Source organism: Pelophylax lessonae (genome assembly GCF_965119305.1).
Source record: "Pelophylax lessonae genome assembly, chromosome: 5".
NCBI lineage: Eukaryota > Metazoa > Chordata > Amphibia > Anura > Ranidae > Pelophylax > Pelophylax lessonae.
The window spans coordinates 276,044,601-276,070,594 of NC_138772.1; the positions used below are offsets into that span (position 1 = coordinate 276,044,601).

General features: G+C 44.5%; 1 protein-coding gene across 1 annotated transcript in view; it reads left to right on the plus strand.

Moving 5' to 3' along the window:
- Positions 1-14,506: 14,506 nt before the first annotated feature.
- The window catches only part of LOC309556020 (dynein axonemal heavy chain 5-like), a 468,481-nt gene continuing 456,993 nt past the window's right edge, over positions 14,507-25,994 (plus strand). The window contains exon 1 of the mRNA XM_082258288.1: positions 14,507-14,677. The gene's annotated coding sequence lies outside the window, so the exon portion shown is untranslated. The remainder of the gene's footprint in view (positions 14,678-25,994) is intronic.

A 25,994-nucleotide genomic window follows, 5' to 3' on the forward strand; every position in this document is an offset into this window, starting at 1 on the left:
TTATTTTTTATTACTTTTATTCCTAATACAAGGAATGTCAACATCTCTTGTAATAGGAATAGGGCATGACAGGTCCTCTTTATGGAGAGATCTGGGGTCTATAAGTCCCCACATCTCTCCTCTATGCTGGACAGCCTGAAATAAAAAAAATAAATAAATAAAAAAAATAAATCTCAGGCTTTCCAGCAAAAAAGAAAAAGAAAAAAAAAAGAAAATGGCAATGTTTACATCTGCCGGTGTTCTATCAGGTCAGCGAACAGAATCGCAGTACCCGATACCCATTCACATGGGGGGGCGGGATCTTGGGGCCCTCTTGTTAAAGAAGGCTTCCAGATTCTGATATGCCCCCCCACTCGCAGACCCCCACAGCCCAGGGTTGTCCAGAAGAGGCCCTTGTCCCCATCAACATGGGGACAAGGTGCATTGGGGGGCAACCCAAACCACCCTCCCCATGTTAAGGGCAAGTGGCCTGGTATGGTTCAGGAGGGGGGGCACTCGCTCATCCCCCCTCTCTTTCCTGGCCTGCCAGGCTGCATGCTCGGATAAGGGCCTGGTATGGAGTTTGGGGGGGGGGGCCCCATGCTGTTTTTTTTTTAAATTATGTCTTAGAGTTCCCCTTAACCACTTAAATACCGGGCACTTTCACCACTCTTCCTGCCTAGACCAATTTTCAGCTTTCAGTACTCATTGGCATCTATGGGAAATATTGATCGGCTTGGCATGGCACTGCTTCCCATCTTTAACATTGGCGTCTATGGGAAATATTGGACAGCTTGGCATAGCACTGCTCCCTGTCTTTAACATTGGTGTCTAAGGGAAATCTTGGTCAGCTTGGCATGGCACTGCTCACAAACTATAAGTGACAGGGACACAAAACCTGAGGAGCACCAGGAGGGGACCCAGGACTAAAACATATCTATACATTTTAAAAGTTGGGTATGCCTGTACACTACACTGACTGCACTGAACTGACACAATACACTACCCACTAGCTACCTGCCTAATCTCTATTATCACACACTATACACGGCTGCCGTGTAAGCAGCAGCCTTATATAGTGTGGGGCGTGGACTTAACCTCTGAGCCATGATTGGCTAAAGGCACCCTGCCTTTGGCCAATTATGGCTCTGACAGGACATTGTGCTGTGATTGTCCAAAGCATACAGATCAGGTACATGCTTTTGCCAATCATCAGCAATCAATGTACTGCAACAACGCAGTGCATTATAGAGCACTCATCGGCAGGCGAACTTCCCGCTGAGCGCGTCATTTGTTTGTGTGTTCAGCGAACAGCTGATGTTCGAGTCTAACTTACCTTCAACTCGAACATAGAGCCCATCCCTAGTTATAAAATAATTGTTTATTATTTATCTATTTACTGTGAAATTACTGGTTTGTAGTTAGAACTTCAAACTACAGTAATTTGTAAATTAGCCCACCTGCTTGAGTACAGTTTTTGAAAATATACAGGGAAACCCCACTTTTAGGTACAAAATGTAAAAGTGAAGCAATACCTTTTTTCATCTCTCAATGTATGTAAATATACTAGCTCTAGGGGAAATCTTGGGCAGCTTGACATGGCACTGCTCCCGGTTTTTAACATTGGCGTCTTTGGGAAATCTTGGTCAAATTGACATGGCACTGCTCCCAAACCATAAGTAACAGAGACACCAAACTTGGGGAGTAGGTTAAGGGGACCCAGGACTACAACATAGTAGATTACCTAGGCAAGCTGGCCGACCCCAAAATCAGATAAGTTGTAGGCCTGTGTCCCCTCTCGGTGCTCCCCAGGTTTGGTGTCCATGTCACTTATGGTTCGGGAGCAGTGCCATGTTAAGCTGACCAAGATTTCCCATAGACACCAATGTTAAAGACAGGGAGCAGTGCCATGTCAAATGACCAAGATTTCCCATAGACGCCAATGTTAAAAACTGGGAACAGTGCTATGTCATGCTGACCAAGATTTCCCATAGACGCCAATGTCTCCGTACTTGCGAGTGTACGTAAAGTGAGGGTACGTAGAGCGGGGTATGCCTGTAGTAAATGACCGTAAAAACAATATATAATATTTATTTGTATATTACTTACTTATGGTAATTACCCACTTACCACCAGGCCAATTCTGACACTTCTTTCCTACATGTAAAAATCATCGGGTTTTTTTTGCTAGAAATATATTCAGAACCCCCAAACATTATATATATTTTTTTAGTTGGAATGTTTCATTAGTTTACCTTTGTTTTAAATTCTCCTGAGTTTCACATTTTAGTAAATAACCCTCAACCCTTTATTGTTTACTTGTTTATTATATTACTGTTAGGCTGCATTCACACTTGAGTGTAGCGTTTTACCGCGTTTTTTTACCGCGATTTTACTGCGATTTTTACTGCGATTTTCAGGCGTTTTTAGAGGCAGGCATTGACATCTATCAAAAACGCTGGTAATCAGCCCAAAAAGAAGCTCATGTACTTTTTTCAGCTACAGGCGTTTTGCAAAATGCTCAGATGTGAACAAGGGCCATTTAAATGAATGGGGTTTTACTTGTTGGGCGTTTTGGAACGTTTTTTTTGAGCGTTTTTGGAGCTGAAAAACACTCAAAAACGCCCAGGTGTGAATGGAGCCTTATGTTTCTGGCTTTAGAAAATAAAGAGACATGTTTTATTTTTCCTACAATCTTTATTGTCATCTTTGCTAGTAATATTGTTTCCATCATCAAAAGGGTGACTGAAAAACATCTTAAAGGAACAGAGTCTGTAAATTTTCTTGTTAAATGAGTATAACTAGTAGATATAGTAGAACTGCAATCACCTACATAATGAGAATCGAATACGTAACTTGTGAATATGTAACCTGTGTCTGATACTAGCCAGTGCTTCACCAGCCATTGACCTCACCGCACGTATCTGCAACAGGCATGTCATCACTGACCTCCGACGCTCCATAGGGGTAAATGGAGGGTCCGATCAGCTCCGCCTGAAAACTGACAGTGTGAAAGGACCCTAAGAGCCTATTACCACCATGGGCTTTCCACTGCATTACACTGCTTTGTCACATGCAATGACACACTGAAATCTATTGTTTCCAATAGGCCAAGTTTACACCAACGCTATGTGGTCACTATGCAACAGTCGATCAGCACAGGACCCAGATGACAGTGACAATCACAATTGTAGCAGTGAATAATCCAGTGATTCTCTGCTTCCACAGCAGTCCTACAGGTATGGCATATGCATGCAAGGACCAATCACAAAGATAACAGTGTAACAAAAAGTAACCAAAGATACCTCGGCTGGTGTGTGGTGGGATGCAATCTGGCCAAATGGACACAAATGTTTCTACTTCTAGAAACATAGAAACATTTCTATTCATTTGAGTCTTGAATATTAAAGTGGTTTTAGGGCCCCTTTCACAGTTGTGAGACTTGTCCTGTGACTTGGGACTGCAAAGTCGCATGACTAATCGTACCTCATGATTTCCAATGAGTACTGTTCATATCTGTGGGACTTCAAAGTAGTCCCTACTTTGGTCTGACTTTGATGCGACTTGAGGTCCATAGACCTCAAGATTACACAGGCATTGCTTCAAGTTGCATCAAAGTCGCGTCAAAGTTGCAAAACTTTTAGGTCGCACAAGTGTGAAAGGGGCCTAAAGGTTAAAAATTAAATTGCCCCCTAATACTTACCTGATCCCCATCCAGCAATGTGCATGAGAGCAGCTGCTCTCCCGGGTCTCTGACTCCTCATTGGCTGAGAGCCAAATACAGAAAGTGGGGAGAGAACAGGAGCGGGACCGAGCTTCATTCTTTTATGGACATACAGAAGCGGGGCATGGGAGCGACTTTGCATAAGTGCTCTTATAGCGGCTTGATATGGGGGCACTCGAAGAAGAGGAGGTGCAAGGAGCGCCTGCAGGGGACCCAACAAGAGGAGGATTGGGGCTGCCGTGTGCAAAGAACAGGTACTGTAAGTGCCGGTTTCCACTAGTGCGACTTGCTGTGCGATTTGACACATGTCAAGTCGCACAGCAAGTCAAAAGCCATTTATTTCAATCTGGCCCGTTTCCACTGCCGCGACTTCAGTTGCGGCGACTTCAAAAGTAGTTTGTGCACTACTTTTGAGCCGACTTCAGTGCGACTTCCCTCTATAATGAGGGACAAGTCGCACTGAATGCCGCAAGCAACTTTCACTACGAAGTCGCGCTAGAAGTAGCACGACTTCGTAGCCGTGGCAGTGGAAACGGAGCCTAGGTAAAACTTTTTTTGTAAACGTTAATTTTTTTTAAAACAACAATCACTTTATTAAGTGATTGTAAAGGTTAGTTTTTTTTTCTTCTTTTTAAAGCGGAGTTCCAGCCATTTACTCACCTGTCCAACGGTCCAGCGATGCGGCCGCCCGAAGCCTCGATCCTCTCCCTCGGCGCCGGCATCACTGCTGTGGGCACCCGGCTGTTACAGTTTGCGGCTTCACAGCCGGGTACCCACTGCGCATGCGCGAGTCGCGCTGCGCGCCGTGATTGGCCGGCAATCTTCTGGCACCTCTGACGTGTCCCAGAAGATTGCAGGGAGAGAGGGGGAGAGGAGAACTTCCGCTCAGGGCGCCGCGGCGCTCCGAGCGGAAGTGGGAGCGGGTACCTGTCAAAACTAGGTACCCGCTCCCCCCCCCAAAAAATGACATGCCAAATGTGGCATGTCAGGGGGTCAGGACTCCCTAAAGCGGAAGTTCCACTTTTGGGTGGAACTCCGCTTTAAATAACAAACATGTTATACTTACCTGCTCTGCACAAGGGATTCTGCAAAAGGGATCCTCCTTTTTTGGGGTGCCCCGGCGTGCTCCTGGCTCCTCCTCTTCATTGGGTGCCCCCACGGAGAGCCGCTTTCCATGGGGGCACCTGTGTGGGCGCACTCACGAGTCCCGCTGCGTCCATTGACACAGACAGCAGGACTCGGCCCGGCCCCTGGCTCCCGTGTCACTGGATTTGCTTGACAGCAGCAGGAGCCAAAGGCTATCCAATGAGGACCCGAGACAGACTCGTGCTCATCACTGGAATGATCGGGTTCAGGTAAGAAAAAGGAGGGGGGGGGCTTTGGAGGCAGCTGAAGCAGAAGAGGTTTTTCACCTTAATGCATTAGAGTGAAAAGCCAGGAGACTTTACAACTCCTTTAGGCCCCTTTCACATGGCCGATCCGTATGTCCGTATATCCCCCCATCCGTTTGCGGATGATATACGGACATAATGCATGTCAATGGGATTGTGGATGTCAGCAGATGACCATCCACTGACATCCGATTTGCGTCCTTTCAGTTCTGTTCCGTTTTTTGGAACGGAACAGAACCCTATTCTTTCTTCCGTTTAAAAAACAGAAAGGACGCAAAATCGGATGTCAGCGGTGTCATCCGCTGACATCCGCAATCCATAGACATACATTATGTCCGTATATCCTCCGCAAACGGATGGGATGATATGCGGACATACGGACTGGATGACACAAGTGTCATCCGTGTCCGTGAAAAAAAAAAAGTGCCGGAGCGGATCGCAATACGGTCCGCTCCGTGTGAAAGGGGCCTTAAGCATAAATGAGCAGTAATACACTTTTATTTCCATCCTCCCCACCTTTTTTTTAGCTTCTTTTCCATCCTTTACTTTTTTTTTTTCTTACTACTTCTGCTTCTTGTATGTATCCTTAAGGCCCCCTTCACATATAGGTGACTTGGAATTGTGGGCAGAATTGCCACAATTCTGGTTGTGATTAAGAATTACTGCAAAAAGCGTGACACGCGTTTAGGTGCCATTCTTCCTGTATGTCACCCCAAACACAGGAAAGATTTGTGTCGATTGTTTGCATGACAACATGCACGAGAATCGTAGAAAAATGCGTATGGTCAAATGAAAAAACCTGACAGGTTGGTTTTACTGAAGTAGATTGATAGATCGAATTCAATACAACCAGCCTGCCGATAGATGGATTCGAAATTCATCCGGTTCCTGCTTTTTACACTGGCCATGCATAGATTGAAATCTGGCCTCCCCAGAATGGACTGAATTTTGATCCATGTATCAGCACTGTAGTTGTACAGAGGTCGAACGCTACCGATCAACTTCTGTTCAACTGCCCTGTTGTTTTTCTTTGGTCGATCAGAGCTGCAGGCTATAGTTGGCAGTGCTGATCATTGTAGGTAAGTCTTTCTACTGTTAGATTACAATAGCTCAGCTTGAGGAATCGGATTCATTTTTTTTATTCAACCAGTATAAAAAATTGACTAAATGTATGGGCTGCCTTAAGGCCCCCGTACACATGATCAGAATATCGTACAAAAAATACCACTTTGGAATTTTTATTGTACGATACCAGATCGTACAATTTTTGTTTAATTAGTACATTTTTCATCTGAAAATACAATGCAAATACATTACATCGCTTTTGAATTTTCTTTCTGTCATATGAGAATTTTTGCACTTTAGTAACCTATTTGTTTTCGATATGGAGTCCAGCATGCATAGAAAAAAACAAAAAAAAACAATCATTCATCCAATAATCTCATCTTGTGTTCTAGGCTTCAGGCTTTCATCTAAAGCCTCGTACACACGCAACGATTGTTGACTGTGAATTTTCGGCCAACGTCCGATCGGCCGATTTTCGGCTTGTTAGTATGATGCTTCCGACAACTGACTGCGACTTTTCGGCCGAACAAAATCTGGTGTGCATGCTATAAAATTTTTGTTGGCCGTCAACAGAACGGCCGATTGTTCATCAGTCAGTACAGATTTCGGCAGACAAAAATCTGATGAGCAAGACTGGGCATGCTCAGAGAAGAAAAAACACACGGAAAGTAAACCAGCACATGACATCACTTCTGAAGTTGGTTTTTGTTGGTCGAGAAAATTCGTGTGCAGTCTAGGCACATTCCAACCAACAAAACACCACTCTGGACAAAAGACGGCCGATCGGTCGGCCAACAATCGTTGCGTGTGTACGAGGCATTACTTTACGCTTGTCCTCCCATTACATAGTTTTGGTAAATCTACAGGAGATTGTATAGTGTATGGCCAGTTAAGGGCATGTTAACATGCATGTTTGCGTGTGTTCCTTCACATTTCATTTTTGACAACCCATTTGTTAGTAAAGCCCCGTACACACGCACCGATTGTCAGCCGAACGATCGGCCGTCTTTTGTCCGGTGCTGTCCTGTAGGTTGAAAAGTGCTAAAGACTGCACACATGAATTTTGTCGGCCAACAACAGCCGACTGCAGAAGTGATGTCATGTGATGGTTAACTTTCCTTGTGTTTTTTCTTCTCTGAGCATGCCCAGTCTTGCAAATCTGCTGTTTGTCGGCCGAATTCTGTACTGACTGGCGAACAATCGCCGTTCTGGTGTTGGCCAACAAAAATTTTAAAGCCTGCACACCAGATTCTGTTCGGCCGAAAAGTCGCAGTCGGTTGTTGGAAGCATCATACTAACAAGCCGACAATCGGCCGATCGGACTGTAGTATGGTAAGCAACGGGTTAAGTTGCTGTCTGCAAAATGTTACAATTATGTATATGTTTGGGAGCTGGGTGTGGCTGAAGTTAGTTGCATGCTGATGTGCAGTGAATAAAGAAGCAACCTGTACAGCTTGTCTGTGTTAATACACTACATTTTGGCGACGAGGATGGCTAGCTTTCTGGATTTACCGGCTATCGGACCGTTTGATGTGTCTGGAGACCACACTAGTCTCTCACAGCGCTGGGACAAGTGGAAGAAGGGATTTCAGCTCTATGTTATAGCCACAGGAGTGACTGCACCTGCTCAGAAGAGAGCCATGCTGCTGCATCTAGCTGGACCTCAAGTTCAGGACATTTTTGAAACCCTGGGAGCAACAGGGGAAGATTCAGACTATGAGACAGCCATGAATAGACTGAGTGAGTACTTTGAGCCAAAGAAAAATATTCCCTATGAAAGATATAAGTTTAGACAGGCTGTGCAAGAACTGGGAGAAACCACAGACAGTTATGTGACTAGGCTGAAATATCTGGCAAAGTCTTGTGATTTTGGGACTGTAACTGAGGAGATAATCAGAGATCAGGTCATAGAGAAATGCACATCTGTGCACCTCAGGAGGAGATTATTGAGAGAACCTAGTCTCACACTTACTAGTCTGCAGGAGATTGCAAGAGCCATTGAACTGTCTGAGCTCCAGGCTCTGCATATTGAAACCAAGAACACTGCATCTGTCAATACAGTCTCCAAACCTACCTATAATAATAGGAATATCTGGAGTAGGAAAGAGAGTTTTCCAAAGAGGACTTTACATATCACCTGCAATAAATGTGGCAGGGCGGGACACACAAGTCAGGACTGCACTGTGGTACAGAATAAAATGTGCTATGCTTGTGGAAAGACAGGTCATTTTGCAGCTGTGTGTAGAAGTACAACCAGAGATAACAAAACCAAAGGACAATCTGCACAAGTAAATGTTATAGCTGAGGATAAAGAGAGTGCTCCTGACTGTGAATTTATATTCTCCCTGTGTTCTCTGCAAGCTGGGACATTAACCATTAAGATTGGAAATACAGATGTGTCAGTGTTGATTGACTCTGGAGCTACATGCAATGTTATGGACTTGGCTTCTTGGCACAGTCTTAATGGCAGAGAAAATCACCTTAAATTGTGTAACACCACTAAACAGATTTATACTTATGGCTCCAGTACACCACTGCAACTTAAAGGCAAATTTTATACCTCTGTTCAAACACATGAGACTGGTCCTCCATTGCAGACCGAATTCTATGTTGTAGATGGCACAGGGTCGCCTCTGCTTGGTCGTCAAACCGCAATGGCACTAGGGGTGTTACAGATTGGCCGTGATGTAGGCAGCGCAAGAGTGAATATGGTGTCTCCTGCTATTTCTGCATTGAAAGAGGAATTTAAAGATTGCTTCTCTGGGTTTGGAAAATTAAAGGATTTTCAGTTGGAGCTTCACATTGATCCACATGTAAAGCCTATTGCACAGCCAGTACGCAGACTTCCTTATAGCCTGAGATCACCTGTTGAGCACAAACTGGCAGAGCTGCTAGACCTTGACATTACTGAACCTGTGGAAGGGCCCACTCCGTGGGTATCGCCGTTAGTTGTTGTACCAAAAGGCACAGATATTCGGATTTGTGTGGACATGAGATGTGCTAACCAAGCTGTGCAGAGAGAGAGACATCCAATTCCCACTATTGAAGATGTTCTGCATGCAATGAATGGGGCAAGTGTCTTCAGTAAACTGGATTTGAAATGGGGTTATCATCAGATTGAATTGACCCCAGCATCTAGAGTCATCACTACATTTGCAAGCCATAAAGGTCTTTTTAGATACAAGAGGTTGATGTTTGGCGTATCGTCCGCACCGGAGGCCTATCAACATGTGATTCAGCAAGTGCTACATGGTTGTGAAGGCACGCATAACATTTCTGATGATATAATTGTGTGGGGAACAAACACACAGGAGCACGACGAACGTCTCCGTGCAGTGCTAAATCGCTTGAAGGAGAAAGGGTTAACATTAAATGAGAAGAAATGCACATTTCAAATGAATAAAATGACTTTTATGGGGCATGTGCTGTCTGACAGGGGCATTGGTCCGGAGGACTGTAAAATTAAAGCTGTGTCTGATGCCAGAAATCCTGAAAACCCTGCAGAAGTACGCAGTTTTCTTGGGCTAGTGAATTACTGTGCCAAGTTTATTCCAGATATGGCGACTGTCAGTGAACCTTTGAGAGTGTTGACTCGCAAAGCAGTCCCGTGGAAGTGGGTTTTTTTGGAACAAGGTGCATTTGATGAACTTAAGAGACGGCTGACTTGCGCCACAACTTTGGCTTATTTCAATCCTACTGCACACACCCAAGTTATTGTCGATGCTAGCCCTGTGGGGTTAGGCGCCATCTTGGTTCAGAGACAATGCACAGGCGATTACAGGCCTATTCAGTATGCAAGCAGATCCCTTACTGATGTAGAGAGACGTTATTCTCAGACCGAGAAAGAAGCTTTGGCTGTTGTTTGGGGATGTGAAAGGTTTCACACCTATCTCTACTGCCTTGATTTTGAAATCATCACAGACCACAAGCCTCTGGAAGTGATATATTCGCCACGCTCAAAACCATCCGCCAGAATTGAGAGATGGTTCTCAGATTGTTACCATATCGCTTTACAGTGCGGTACAGACCTGGACCGACTAATGCGGAAGATGCACTTTCCAGATTGCCTCAGTCTTCTGCACCTGTTCATAACCTGGCAGAAGAGTACATTCGTTTTGTGGCTACTAACGCCATGCCTCAGGCACTGACACCGCGGGAGGTTGAAGAATTGTCATCTGTGGATCCGGAAATTGCTCGGTTGAGAAAATGTGTAAGACAAGGGGTTTGGGTGGATTGTGACCCAAGCTATCACAGAATCAAACAAGAGCTGAGTATTGCAGGACAACTAGTTCTACGTGGCAATCGTATTGTGATGCCTAAAGATTTACGAAAATGTACATTACATTTAGCCCATGAGGGCCATCAAGGCATTGTACGCACCAAACAAAGATTACGTGAGAAAGTCTGGTGGCCAGGAATTGACAAGGATGTGGAACGTTTGGTTTCTTCATGTCGAGCATGTCAGTTGGTGGGCAGCAAACCTAAACCAGAACCAGTAACTCACACTGTTCTACCTGAGGGACCATGGGAAGATTTAGCCATTGATCTGTGCGACATTCCATCTGGACACCATCTTTTAGTTGTTGTGGACTATTATTCAAGGTGGCAAGAGGTGGTAGTTCTCACTAAAGCTACATCATCAACTGTAATTGAGGGGTTGGAGAGCATTTTTGCATCTCATGGGTTGCCTAAACGGATTGTGAGTGATAATGGTGCCCAATTTACTTCTCAGGAATTTCAGGATTATCTGAAATCAAATGCTATTGAACATCATCGTACAACTCCATACTGGCCACAGGCTAACGGGGAAGTGGAACGCCAGAATCGAACCTTGCTGAAAGCTTTGCGGATTGCTCATTTAGAGAGAAGAGACTGGAAAAAGGAACTGTGGCGTTTTCTTTTGGCTTATCGCACAACTCCGCATACTGTCACTGGCGTTAGTCCTGCGGAACTTCTTTGTAGTCGCAAATTCAGGACAAAATTGCCAGACATTGGGGGTCCTCCTACAAGTCAGAAACCTTTTCGGCATATTGATGAGGAAAGGAAGATCCGGGCTGAACAGTATGCAAACCACCGCCGCCATTGTCAACCTAGTGGCCTTCAACAGGGTGATAAGGTGTTGCTTCAAAGTGATCGGTTTAACAAACTGGCTCCGTCCTTTGAACCTGAGCCTTATGTTGTAAAGGAGAAAAGAGGTACTCAAGTGGTTTTAGAGGATTTAGATGGACACACAAAAGTGCGTAATTCCTCATTTGTGAAGAAATTTATTGAGTCAGAAGGTCAAGTATCGGAAGCTGGCGAACAGGCAAAGAGTAGTGATGATACTGCCGGTGATCCAGACTTCAATCCACAACCATCCACATCGGAATGGCCAAGAGAAAAACGAACAACAAATCCACCGGCCTACCTTAAGGACTATGTGTATAGTCAGGAGTTTATAGGTTAAATTTTTAGTTGTTCATCCATGCATTTTGTTAATCTTATTAATACGTTGTGCATGTTATGTTTTATTCAAAGAGAGGAGGGAATGTAGTATGGTAAGCAACGGATTAAGTTGCTGTCTGCAAAATGTTTCAATTATGTATATGTTTGGGAGCTGGGTGTGGCTGAAGTTAGTTGCATGCTGATGTGCAGTGAATAAAGAAGCAACCTGTACAGCTTGTCTGTGTTAATACACTACACGGACGTTGGCCGAATATTTACGGCCGACAATCGGTACGTGTGTACGGGCCTTAACATGCAAAAAGTTGGGCAGACACAACTTTTAAAAATAGCTGGGTACATATGGGCAGAATGTCGGGAGACAGGTGGATTGGGGTGTGTTGCAGGGTGGGTTTGGCTGTGTTAAAGGATGGATTTGGCTGTGGGCAGAGAGCCAGGCAGACTCGGATAAATACATTCTCCCTCTCTGCTTTGCTGATCGTATAGTGCAGATCGTCGGATAATGCCTCCAACGATCTGCGCATGCGCAGTGTTGATGTCATTCTAGCAGACCGGGATATCAGCTGGAGTGAGGTTATGTACTGTGCATGCGCAGATCGTCTGAGGCATTTTCTGATGATCAGCACTATTCAAAAGAACACCAGTTACAAAAAAAAAATCGGCCGATTTTCAGACCATGTATATGTCAGAAAACCAGCAGCTGACTGACTCCCGATCAGCGCTCTCAGCCAATGGCAGAGAACACTGATCAAAGGCGGGGGGTGGCCCCCTGTCAGAATACAGCAGCTCAGTGAGGGAAATCACAGTACTTAGTCCTCATACCAGAGCTGACAGTTTTTTTTGGGTTGGACAAAAAAAATTTCATAGTGTCCAGCAGGCTTTAGGGTGTATTCACACCTGCGAATGTTCCCGCTTTTTGATTAGATGCGAGTACTGTAGTGGAGGTTCCTGCTGTTAGCTGCGGGAGGCAGCCCTATTAAAAGCAATGGGAGGACATTGGCTCTGACAGCTGATTGCAGCCACTGGTGTGCAATCATTTGTGCTGTGATCACACGCCAGCGATCAGCCCTGGGCACAGACTGCTTTGCTTTTATCCACTTAAGCCCCGGAAGATTTTACCCCCTTCCTGACCAGGGCTTTTTTTGCGATTCGGCACTGCGTGACTTTAACGGACAATTGCGCGGTTGTGCGACGCTGTACCTAAACTAATTTGATGTCCTTTTTTTCGCACAAACAGAGCTTTCTTTTGGTGGTATTTGATCCCCTGTGCGATTTTTACTTTTTGCGCTATAAACAAAAAAAGAGCGTAAATTTTACAAAAATAACAATATTTTTCACATTTTTTTATATGAAATTCCCCCCCCAAAAAATGTAAAAATCAAAATGTTTTAACATTTTTGGCCAATTTGTTTTCTGCTACCTATGTTTGGTAAAAAAAATCCCAAAAAGTGTATTTTGATTGGTTTGCGCAAAAGTTATTGCGTTTACTAACTAAGGGAAAGATTTCTGTCATTTTTGGTGTTTTTTTTTAACGCGTAATTTTTTTTTGCGGTACTGCGACATTACGGCGGACAGATCGGACCCTTGACTGACATTTTTGACACTTTTGGGGTTACCAGTGACATTACTACAGTAATCAGTGCTATACATATGCACTGTTACTGCAAAATGACACTGGCAGGGAAGGCGTTAACTTTATTGGGGAAGGAGGGGTTAAGTGTGTCCCTAGGGGCGTGCTTTTTACTGTGATTGGACATGGCTACTAGTGTAGGACAGTGATCAACGGTCCTACATAGTAGAACCGTATGATCACCATTCCTACACAGGGGAGAATGACAGGCGCTTGTTTACATCAGCCGCCTGCCTTTCTCCCTTCACGGAGGACGATCGCGAGTGACCGGCGGACATCGGGTCCGCCGGTCACACCCACTGACTTCCCAGGGAACGAGCCGGGGCGGGTGCGTGCCTCCGCGGGCGCGCGCTCGCCCGCTATTGGCTCACAAGGAAGTGACAGGCTAGTGACGTATATATACGTCACTTTGCCTGGTGGCCGGGGCTGACCGCCGCCGTATAAGTCGTGCGGCGGTCGGCAACCGGTTAATGGGGCTGCCTCTCGCAGCTAAGCGCCGGTTCCTATATATGCGATGACAGACATGGCATGTGATTTGCAGCACACTGCTCTGCAAATGACATGCAATGTCTGTGCGATGCGATACATACAAATTGTACGGCTGAATTTACTTGGATTTACTTGGATTCAGACACAACTCGCACAGGACCCTTTTTTGGGTCCGCACCAGAATTGGATTGCACCTATGTGATCCGATCCATGTCCGACTGGGTCTAACATTTCGCACTGCAATATGAGAACTGATCTGGGGGTGTCATTAACTTTGTATTGACACCCCCCAGCGATTCGCATATAGCAGTGTGAACTTCCTGCGAGTTGAATGCGATGTGGGGATTCGCAGGATTCCCTCATTGCATATGTGTGAGCTGGGGCTAATTGCAGGAATCATTCTCACATGTAATCAGAGAGTGGGTGCATTGGCAGGTGTGAAATGATAGCACATTAGTGAAAGTATCATTCAGGAAGTGCGGAGGTAAATGTCCAACCCATTCACAAAGGTTCAAGGTGTGTCCAGAAGAGGTTTGCTTTGGAAGCCTATTGCTGGGATACAGAGATCCCCTTGTGAGTGTGTGTACTGCTCTCCTGCCCGTATCCTAGCAACCCATGGTTTATGTTACAGACAACATGACCGTTTATCCACTCTACTAACAGAAGTAATATTCAATAAATCTACAAGTCACATCCACAAGATTGGAGCCACCGTGACACTGACTGGTAACTGATCATATGTTCGCTGCCACTTCTTAGAGCTTTTAAAGAATTGATCTTTGCAGACTTGTAACCAGCAGGAGTGATCAGATTACAATGGTTGCCATGACACCCAGAGAATGCTAACCAGACAGGACAGCAAGTGAATACAAACATCTGACAACAGACTGCAACTGACTGAGACAGGGTGAGAGAAGCAGTGGTCACCCACCATACCAGGCAGGAGGCTTCAGAAAGGTATGTCTTCTCATATATTATCATTATTATACAGGATTTATATAGCGCCAACAGTTTGTGCAGCGCTTTACAGACAGTACACTTACAATACAATTCAATGCAGGAGGAATCAGAGAGCCCTGCTCGTTATATATTTGCTGCACTCCAAACTCTTCCTCTTATGATGACCATACATGCTGCAATCAATACTTCATATATTTTCCAATAGTAATAATCAATCTATAGTCAACAACCCACTTAATCAATATACCACACAAAGGAAAGTGGATTTTACTTAATTTTAGGCTGGGTTTACTCTGATGCGGGGTTTCCCCACATCCAATTCGCATGATGGGAGACTGTGTCCGACTCTTAACCACTTTACCACCGGAGGATTTTGCTGTCTTACGTCTGGGCCACTTTTTGCGATTCGGCGCTGTGCGACTTTAACTAACAATTGCGCAGTCGTGCGACGCCGTACCCAAACTAAATTTACGTCCTTTTTTTCCCCCACAAACAGAGCTTTCTTTTGGTGGTATTTGATCACCTGTGCGATTTTTACTTTTTGCGCTATAAACAAAAAAAGAGCGTAAATTTTGAAAAAATAACAATATTTTTCACATTTTTTTATATGAAATTCCCCCCCAAAAAAATGTCAAAATCAAAATTTTTTAACTTTTTTTGCCAATTTGTTTTCTGCTACCTATGTTTGGTAAAAAAAAATCAGAATAAGCGTATTTTGATTGGTTTGCGCAAAAGCTATTGCGTTTACTAACTAAGGGAAAGATTTCTGTCATTTTTGGTGTTTTTTTTTTAATGAGTAATGGCGGGGATCTGCGTTTTTTTTTTTTTGCGGGACTGTGACATTCGGCGGACAGATCGGTCCCTTGACTGACATTTTTGACACTTTTGGGGGTACCAGTGACATTACTACAGTAATCAGTGCTATACATATGCACTGTTACTGTAAAAATTACACTAGCAGGGAAGGGGTTAACTTTATTGGAGAGGGAGGGGTTAATGTATGCCTGGTGCTTACTAACGTGTGTGGGGGGAGGTGACTGAGTGACACAAGGACAGATCGCAGGTTCAGCTATGCTGAATCCTGCAATCTGTCACTGTCTGTCACTTAGAAGATCCGCCCGCTTTGTTTACACAAGCGGGCGGATCCCCACATTCGATTCCCAGACGATCAGGGAAGAGCCGCGGCGATCACCGCTGCTCCTCCCCTGACCCGACTCTCGCTGTGACTGAATACAGCGGGAGCGAGCCTCCGGCGGTGCGCGCGCGCCGCCGAGAAGGGGGAGTGTCTGGCGACGTAGGTCTACGTCGCCAGACGATAACGTACCACTTTGCCGCAGTAGAGCTCTAGTGAGCAGACGGCAAGCGCTTAATGGAGCCCCTTCACACACCTCCGGAGCATCGGCGGTCTGCACTGGAAAATGGTCCTGTGCATCTTCTGGTCTGTTTCAGGTCCCAATTCAGGAAAAAATTTGGATCTGATTTGCACCTGAAGTGGTGAAAAGGGACGCACCAGACCCCCTGTAACCAGCAGGAGTGATCAGATTACAAAGGTTGCCATGACACCCAGAGAATGCTAATCAGACAGGAAAGCTGCGGCCGCAGCTAGTGTGAACCCGGCCTAAAGCATAACTAAAGGCAAAACCTTTTTATTTTTAAAATTGGATAGAGAAGAGAGGGATTAGAATGCATGTCAGTTTTTTTTTTTTTGCTGTGTGTGCCCCTGGTTAACACCTTCCCAAGCGCGTGCTGCACATTTACTGCAGCAGGCTGGCTCTCCTGCGTGAACCGACATAGCCCTAAGTCGGTCACATGCGTAGTGCTGGGGGTCGCTCCCCTCTAAGAGAGAAGGACGGGCAGCTGTTGTAAACACAACAGACTGTTCTTCTCTCTGAAATGATCACAGAGCTCCTGTGATCCTTCTATGTAGGATCACAGGTCTCTATGATCATTTCACAAGTCTCTCCCCCCACAGTTAGAAAACACTCCCCTAGGCTCACACTTAACCCTTTGATCAGGGTTAACCCCTTCCCTGCCAGTGTTATTACAGTAACAGTGCATATTTTTACCACTGATTACTGTAGTAATGTCACTGGTCCCCACAAAAGTGTAAAAAATGTCAGGTATCCGATCTGTCCGCCGCAATGTCGCAGTCCTGCTAAAAATCGCAGATCACCCCATTACAAGTTAAAAAAAATTACATAAATCTTTCCCCTAGTTTGTAGATGCGATAACTTTTGCGCACACCAATCAAAATATGCTTATTGCAATTTTATTTTTTTACCAAAAATATGTAGCAGAATACATATTGGCCTAAAAGGATGAAACATTTGGATTTTTACATTTTTTTTTTTTTGGAATGTTATATGTGAAAAACATTTTTTTTTTTCAGAATTGTTGCTCTTTTTCTCTTTAAAGCGCAGAAAAAACAAAAAAAAAAACAGGTGATTGAATACCACCAAAAGAAAGCTCTATTTGTGGAAAGAAAAGGACATCAATGTTTTTTGGGTACAATGTCGCACGAGTACACAATTTTCCGTTAAAGTAACGCAGTGCGAAATCGCACAAAATGGCCTGGTCATTAAGGGGGCAAATCCTTCCAGTCCAGAAGTGCTTAAGGAGATTCCTCTTCTCTATTTCTCCTGTTTACCATTATCATTGAAAGTAAAAAAAAATCCTACATTTTGGGTTTTCCCTAGAAAAGGAACAGAGGTTATAGCGATGGGCACGGGCGTGTTCAAGTCAAGCCCGCCAGGTACGGTTGCCACCTCATCCCTTTAAACCAGGCAACGCATTAATTACACAGGTTCTGTGACTGATTAAGGTGGTAATTAAACTCACTTGGTGCCTTTTGTGCATTATATCAGCCTTAGAACCTGTGTAATTAATATGTGTCCTGATTTAAAGCAATGAGGCGGCAACCCTACCTCCAGGAAGCCAGCACTGCACACCACCAATCATGCGCAGCTGCTGGTCAAGAAATGACTCACTGCCTATGATTGGCGGTGCGCAGTGACGGCTTCCTAGCTGGCTCGATCCGAACACGCCCAAGCCCATCACTAGAGGGGAAATCTTCCAATGGGGACACTAGTTCTGGTAATCTGGTGGTCCCCAAGGAATTCCCTTAACCACTTTACCACCGGAGGATTTTGCTGTTTTACGTCCAGGCCACTTTTTGCGATTCGGCACTGAGCGACTTTAACGGACAATTGCGCGGTCATGCAACGCAGTACCCAAACAAAATTTACGTCCTTTTTTTCCCACAAACAGAGCTTTCTTTTGGTAGTATTTGATCACCTCTGCGCTTTTCATTTTTTGCAATATTAATAAAAAAATGCGACAATTTTGAAAAAATAACAATATTTTTCTACTTTGACAGTTAAAAAATATCCAATATATTCAATTTTTGTCCTATATTTAGGCCAAAATGTATTTAGCTACATGTCTTTGACAAAAAAAATTCTCAATGAGCGTATTTTTAACCGCTTTAAGACCGGAAGATTTTACCCCCTTCCTGAATTACACAGGTTCTGAAGCTAATTTAATGCAGGTAAAGCTATGTTCACACTGAACACGGGTTTCAAATTTCGCGAGTTCAGCATTTCAAAGCCCCATTTTAGTGTGAGTTCGGAGGCGATTTGAAAGACATCTGTGCGGGTTCATGCACAGATGTCTATTGAAATTGCCCCCGAAGTCGTCGAAAGTAGTGCATGAACTACTTTTGAAAATCAGTGCGGCGCTGCAAAGTCGGCGTCGCACCAATTGGGACAGTGCCATTTCTGGCAATAGGCTGCAATTTAGCATGCGATTTGACATGTCAAATCGCACCAATGTGAAAGGGGGGCTAAAGTACCAAGTGAGTTTTAATTACCATCTTAACTTCTGGACCCGAAGATTTTCCCCTTAACCACTTGCCGACCGCCGCACGACTATCTACGTCGGCGGTCAGCCCCTCACAGGCAAACTGACGTAGGTCTACGTCGCTTGCTTGTGAGGGTCTAGAGAGCGAGCGCGCGCCCCCGGAGGCGCGCTCCCGCTCCCGCGTGGTCACGGACCCCCCCCGCGCATGTGACCGGCGGACCCGATGTCCGCCGGCCACTCTGTGATCGGCGGGGGAGAGGGAGAAAGTCAGGCGGCTAGTGTAAACAAGCCACCTGTCATTCTCCCCTGTGTATGAAGGATGATCATACGGTTCTACTATGTAGAACCGTTGATCACTCTGCATACAGCTGAAGCCACAGCCAATCACGGTAGAAAGCACGCCCCTAGGGACACACACAGCCCCTCCCTCTCAAATAAAGTTAACCCCTTCACTACCAGTGTATTTTTACAGTAACAGTGCATATATATAGCACTGATTACTGTAGAAATGTCACTGGTAACCCCAAAAGTGTCAAAAATATCAGTCAAGGGTCCGATCTGTCCACCGCAATGTCGCAGTACCGCAAAAAAATCGCAGATCGCCGCCATTACGCGTTAAAAAAAAACAACAAAAATGACAAAAATCTTTCCCTTTGTTAGTAAACGCGATAACTTTTGCGCAAACCAATCAAAATACACTTTTTGCGATTTTTATTACCAAACATAGGTAGCATAAAACAAATTGGCCAAAAATGTTAAAAAATTTTGATTTTTACATTTTTTTGGGGGGGAATTTCATATAAAAATGTGAAAAATATTGCTATTTTTGCAAAATTTACGCTCTTTTTTTGTTTATAGCGCATGATCAAAAAATCGCACAGGTGATCAAATACCACCAAAAGAAAGCTCTGTTTGTGGGAAAAAAAGGACGCCAAATTCGTTTAGGTACAGCGTCGCACGACCGCGCAATTGTCCGTTAAAGTCACGCAGTGCCGAATCGCAAAATACCCCCTGGTCGTTTAGCAGCCAAATCCTCCGGGGCTTAAGTGGTTAATGACTTTAACGGACAATTGCGTGGTTGTGCAGTGCTGTACCCAAAAGAAATTGATGTCCTTTTTTCCCACAAATAGAGCTTTGTTTTGGTGGTATTTTATCACCTGTGCGGTTTTTATTTTTTGCACTATAAGGCCCCTTTCACAAATGCCGACCGTTCAGATCCGCCTGTCAGTTTTTCAGGCGGATCTGAATGGATGTCCCATGCATGTCTATGGGGCAGTGGATGTCAGGGGAGACATGTCCGCTGACATCCGATCCGATCCTGTCTGTCAAATCTGGATGGATGGAAACCCTATTTTCCATCCTTCTGGCGGATCGGATCGGATGAGAATGGACAGGCGGTCCGTTCTCATCCGATTCCCCCATAGAGGACAGTGGGGATCTGACACCTCCGTCTCCGCACACAGCCTGCTGCAGTAAAACTGTGGCGGGTGGTCGGCAAGTGGTTATAAGGTTACTCAATTTATGAAAATTCTCGTATGACACAATACAACTTTGGAAGTGATGTAATGTGATGAATTATAAACAAATATGTATACAGCGCTATATAAAATCAAATAAAGTGACAATGTGCATCATATAAATCAATAAACTCGCTTAAAGTGCAATATATATTCCTCTTAAGTGCAATATATAATGTCCATAAAGTGCATTCAAAGTAAAGTGCATAAGAGTCCACTAAAATATAAATATAGCCGTGGGTTAAAATTCAATAAGGTGCTTGATAGATGTTTCATATAAAAGTGCAAGTGACACCACCACCGTTTAGCCACCAGATGGCCTCTCACCTCACTGAAGCATTAAACCAGCATTGAATTCTCAATAAGACCAGTATAGGGAATGCCACTTCCTGAATCGATCTCACTGAAGCATTAAACCAGCATTGAATCCTCAATAAGACCAGTATAGGGAATACCAATTCCTGAATCGATCTCTCACCATCCCATGGACATGATATGTGAATAAAGATAATGAGGCATCTAAGTGTACACTGCTATTATCCTTTAATTGATTCACATTCAAAGTAGAATTGCACTCACATGAATCAGCACAATGGGCTTGTGCGGACCGTGGGTCGCTACTCGTCTGTCCAGGTCTCCTCCCCCTATACGCGTGGTGTTTTACGCTTTCGCGACACGACTTCCTCAGTAAGCCCCATCGATGGTGTCAGTGGGAAGAATAGTGCCCCATCGATGGTGTCAGTGGGAGGAATAGTGCCCCATCGATGGTGTCAGTGGGAGGAATAGTGCCCCATCGATGGTGTCAGTGGGAGGAATAGTGCCCCATCGATGATGTCAGTGGGAGGAATAGTGCCCCATCGATGATGTCAGTGGGAGGAATAGTGCCTCATCGATGGTGTCAGTGGGAGGAATAGTGCCCTATCGATGGTGTCAGTGGAAGAAATATACCATATCGATGGTGTCAGTTGGTGGAATAGTGTCCCAAGGGCCAGATAAAAGTAAGCCAAGGGGCACATCCGGCCCCCAGGCCGCAGTTTGGAGACAACTGCTATAGAGGGATTTGCTTTGTTCATTTTTCATGACTGAGGTTTACAAACACTTTAACAAAACAATGTAACATGAGGACAAATATAAACAAAGCCTTCAGTTTGTGTTCAGTACACAAGCCTTTACATTACACAAGTGATGGCAGATCAAAAGGGAATTGTATGACCAGATTTTATAGTGTATGATCCGCTTTAGCATACAAGGGGTTCAGTTTCAAGTAAAAAAAAAAAAAGAAAAACCTCTGGGTTATTTATAAATATTATCAATGTTTTCACCCATTTTTCTTTGAAAAAATGGTGAAAGTTGTGTGAATGTTAGGTGAAAACTTTCATAAACCGATCCCTTAGACTTTTGATAACAGGCTAATTTTTCTTCTAGTTTTCTGACCAAATGCTGGCAGATTTCTAAGCTCCATGTGAACGATTGCTCACAAGGCACAGAAAAGTTCCGCTATTCCTAAGACTATACTGATGAGTCATCCCAGGCCTTGGCAAGTCTGTTCCATGCAGCTTCATTGAAAACAATGTTGATGACTGGCTTTCCAATTAATTAGACTATTTAAAGGTCACATACAGAGTTATGAGTTATGTTTTTTTGTTTGTTTTGTATAGGGATGAGCTGGGGAGCGTTCAGAACTTAGTCCAAACCCACCCAAGTGAGCCCCCCCAGGAAGCTGTCACTGGCCTGGGCCAATCATAAGGGGCCGAGGCATTCCCCTACCCCTCAGCCTTCCTTGCATACATGCGGCTACACAGGGCCGTCTTTAAGGCAGGGCAATAGGGGCAGCTGCCCCGGGCCCAGTCATTGTTGTGGGGCCCAAAGCAGCTGCCCCTTGAGCAAGCACTGCCTGAAAATAGTTGATAAGTGGATTTGGGAGGGTCCAAGAAAATGTTTGCCCAGGGTCCAATCCATAATAAAGACGGCCCTGCGGCTACAGATGATTGGCCCAGGACAATGACAGGCTGGCTCAGCTGGCATCGGTCTGGAATACGAACACACTCAAGCTCATCCCTACGTTTGTACAGTTCATTAGTTGTAATGGTGCCTACGCATTTTAAGCTGCTGTTAGACGATAGCGATCCTGCTACTGCCAATTTTATTTGCCAGTGGTGGGACCTTTAGGAGGCTGCCTGTTTGTGCCTATGGAAATGCTCCCTTTTGTAGTTGAAGCAGTGACATGTCGCTCCCATTGCTAGCGATTGCGATTCAGCAGCAGTCAGCCCAGGAACACAGTGACTGTTCCTTGGCTACAGAGGGCTTGATTCTATTGGGACAAGTAGGCAGCCTCTTAGAAATCCTGCAGCTGGCCATTTTTCTCTAGTGTTACAATCATCTGTGTCACCAGCCTAATGGTGGCCATACATGTAATATATTTATATTTTTTAAACAATTTTTCACAGAATTGAATAGTATGATCAAATCTATGAACTATCATAAAGATACATTCTTTGTCATCGATTTATTTCAAGTAAAACCATTTGATTTCTAAATTATTGTGATCATCCTGCATGGAAAATCCAATAGGAGGAAAGTAGATCATTTGATATGATCAATAAGTGCCTTCTGGCCCCTTTGACACTCTAGGTTCAGTCATAGTTCAGCAATAGAGAATAATGGAACAGGAGACACAATTCTTTAGAGGCACCTCTATATTAAAGTTTGGTCAACAAGCATAAACAAAGAAAGCATTTGAATAGGCAGCCAACCTCTTTTAGAGCATATAAACAGTACACACCAACCACAGTAGCACCAAGCAATTAGCAAAGTTCAGGTCAGACTTGAAGAAGTTGTACCTTCTGTGTGCATCAGCCCCCCTAATACTTACCTGAGCCTCTTTCCATCCAGCAATGTCCACGAATGCCTTGGTCATCCTAGACTCTCCCTCCTGATTGGCTGAGACACAGCAGCTGCACCATATGCTCCCGCTGCTGTCAGTCAAACTCAGTCAGCCAATGAGGAGAGAGAAATGGTGGGAACTAAGTGCGGCTCCTTGTTTGATTGGACACAAAGAGCTGTGGCTCGGCTCGGGTGCCCCCATAGCAAGCTGCTTACTGTGGGGGCACTCGACAGGAGGGAGGGGCCAGGAGAGCCGAAGTGGGACCTGAGAAGAGGAGGATCTGGGCTGCCCTGTGCAAAACCAACTGCACAGAGCAGGTAAGTATAACATGTTTGTTATTTTAGCAGAAAAAAAAACGAGACTTTACAATTACTATAAACAGTGAAATGCAACCAGATACAACTATTTGAATGCAGCACTAGCATTAAGAGGGAGGATGGAGACCCACTAGTCGGTCAACTCCCCCCAGGCCAGCGGTGCATCAAAAGTATACAGAAATCTATGTTGATATATATACAGTATATATATATAATGTCAAGGCCCCCCTCATTAGATAATGAAGTGATAATAAAAGACCCGAAGAGCAGTGTTTCCTTAACCACTTCAGCACCGGGGAAGGTTTTACCCCCTTCCTAACCAGGCCCTATTTTTCAATTCAGCACTGCGTTACTTTAACGGACAAGTGCGCGGTCATGCAAAGCTGTAATGAAACAAAATTTACGTCCTTTTTCCCACAAATAGAGCTTTCTTTTGGTGGTATTTGATCACCTGTGTGATTTTTATTTTTTGCGCTATAAACAAAAAAAGAGCAACAATTTTGAAAAAAAACAATATTTTTCACATTCTGCTGTAGGACATTCCCCAAAAAAAAAATTAAAAATCAAAATTTTTTCACATTTTAGGCCAATTTGTTTTCTGCTACATATTTTTGGTAAAAAAAATTGCAATAAGCGTATTTTGATTGGTTTGCGCAAAAGTTATCACGTCTACTAACTACAGGAAAGATTTATGTCATTTTTATTGTTTTATTTTTTTACTAGTAATGGCGGCGACCTGCGTTTTTTTGCGGGACTGCGACATTGCAGCGGACAGATCGGACCCCTAACTGACATATTTGACACTTTTGGGGGTATCAGTGACATTACTACAGCAATCAGTGCTAAAAATATGCACTGTTGCTGTAATAATGCCATTTGCAGTAAAGGGGTTAGCCCTGTGGTTGATCAAGGGGTTAAATGTGAGCCTAGGGAAGTGATTCTAACTGTATGGGGGTTGGTCTTCTGAAATGACCATAGAGACATGTGATTCTATATAGCAGGATCAAATGGGCTCTATGATCATCCCAGGGAGAAGGACGGTTGGCTGTGTTTACAATGGCCATCTGCCCTTCTCTCTCAGCGGGGAATGATCGCGGGTGTCAGGCGGAAATTGGAGCCACCCGCCCGCCCTCTGTATCGGCTTCCCCGCTGATGAACAGGGGCAGGAGCACGCCGCCGGTGGCGCGGGCTTGCCCCCTAGACTTCTAATAGCGAGCACCATACATGTACGGCAATTTGCGGCTACATTTGAGCACCCCAAAGCAAAAACCCTATTTAATTAAATTTTAATATTCAAAGCAAACTCACCGATCCATCCATGTCTCCATGCTTTATTTTGCTGAAAAATCATTTTAAACCCCTTCCCCCCTCCCTAGCATTTCTGGGTGTGGCAATCTTGACTAAAGGCCCGTACACACGTACCGATCGTCGGCATACAAACGTCGGCGGACGAAAGATCTGCCGATTGTACGCTTGTTAGTATGGTGCCTCCGACAGCTGTCTGTGCACAGTCTGCGGACAAGAGTCTTTCTTGCAAACATTAAAATTTTTGTATGCCGACACCAGAACGGACGATTGTTCGCCAGTCAGTACAGAATTCTGCCGACAGACCGCAGATTTGCAAGACTGGGCATGCTCAGAAAAGAAAAAACACAGGGAAAGTTAACCATTACATGACATCACTTCTGAAGTCGGCTGTAGTCGGCGGACAAAATTCTTGGGCAGTCTTTGCACTTTTCAACAGACACCGACATCCCGGGGAGAAAAGACGAACGTTTGTATGCCGACGATCGGTACGTGTGTACGGGGCTTTAGGGCAGTTGATTCATATAGCATTGACTTCCTGGAATCCATGTGCTCTTGGTTCAGGCATACAAGCGGGGTGGGGGCGGGGGCTTGTTGGTCTGCTTAGCTGTGAAAACCCCTTCTCCCCTCCAGAAGACTCCTGGGATTAATGACATCATTTGTCTAGACAAGAAACCAGGAAGTAACTGATGAAACGTAAACAAATGGTTTAAAACAAGTAAATATGATCTATTTACTAATGTTATCAGAATAAGGATTATTATTGTTATTATTATTATTATTATATAGTATTTATATAGCGCCGACAGTTTATGCAGCGCTTTACAACTTGAGGGTAGTCAGTACAAATACAATACACTTTAATACAGTAGGAATCAGAGGACCCTGCTTGTTAGAGCTTACTTTCTAAGAGGATTAAAAATAGTCAATGTTGATAGAGAGAGTGAAGTTCTACTTTAATAAAGGAAAGACTGTTAGGAGTCCTGGGTTTCAGAGAAATCCTGGTGCGATGGTCCTAGTTGTCTTCCACTAGCAATGGTGGGGTCAATGAGGTTAAACAGATAGACACGTGTTCTGCCTGCAACAGAGGGTCCTCAATAACTGAGGTGTAAAGGTGTCTGCATGCAGGGTCTTTATATTGATGGATGATAAGAAAGGTTGGGGGTCTGCCCTCTCACAGGTCCTGGGAGTGCCCCCTTCAAAGGAGACAGGGCGTCTTGCGATGGCTCTGGAGTGTCAATAGGTGGTTGAAGAATGGCCACCCAGATGGGTGAAAATGAGATTGGAACATCGGCAGATGCGATGAGATTGACAATAACCTTATAAAAGTGTTACCTAGAAAAAGGTTTCTTCACTACTTTTCTGAGATTTCATTGCAACTTGTATTGACTTCTGTTAAATGAAGTTGCAAGCTGCAATGAAATCACAGATCC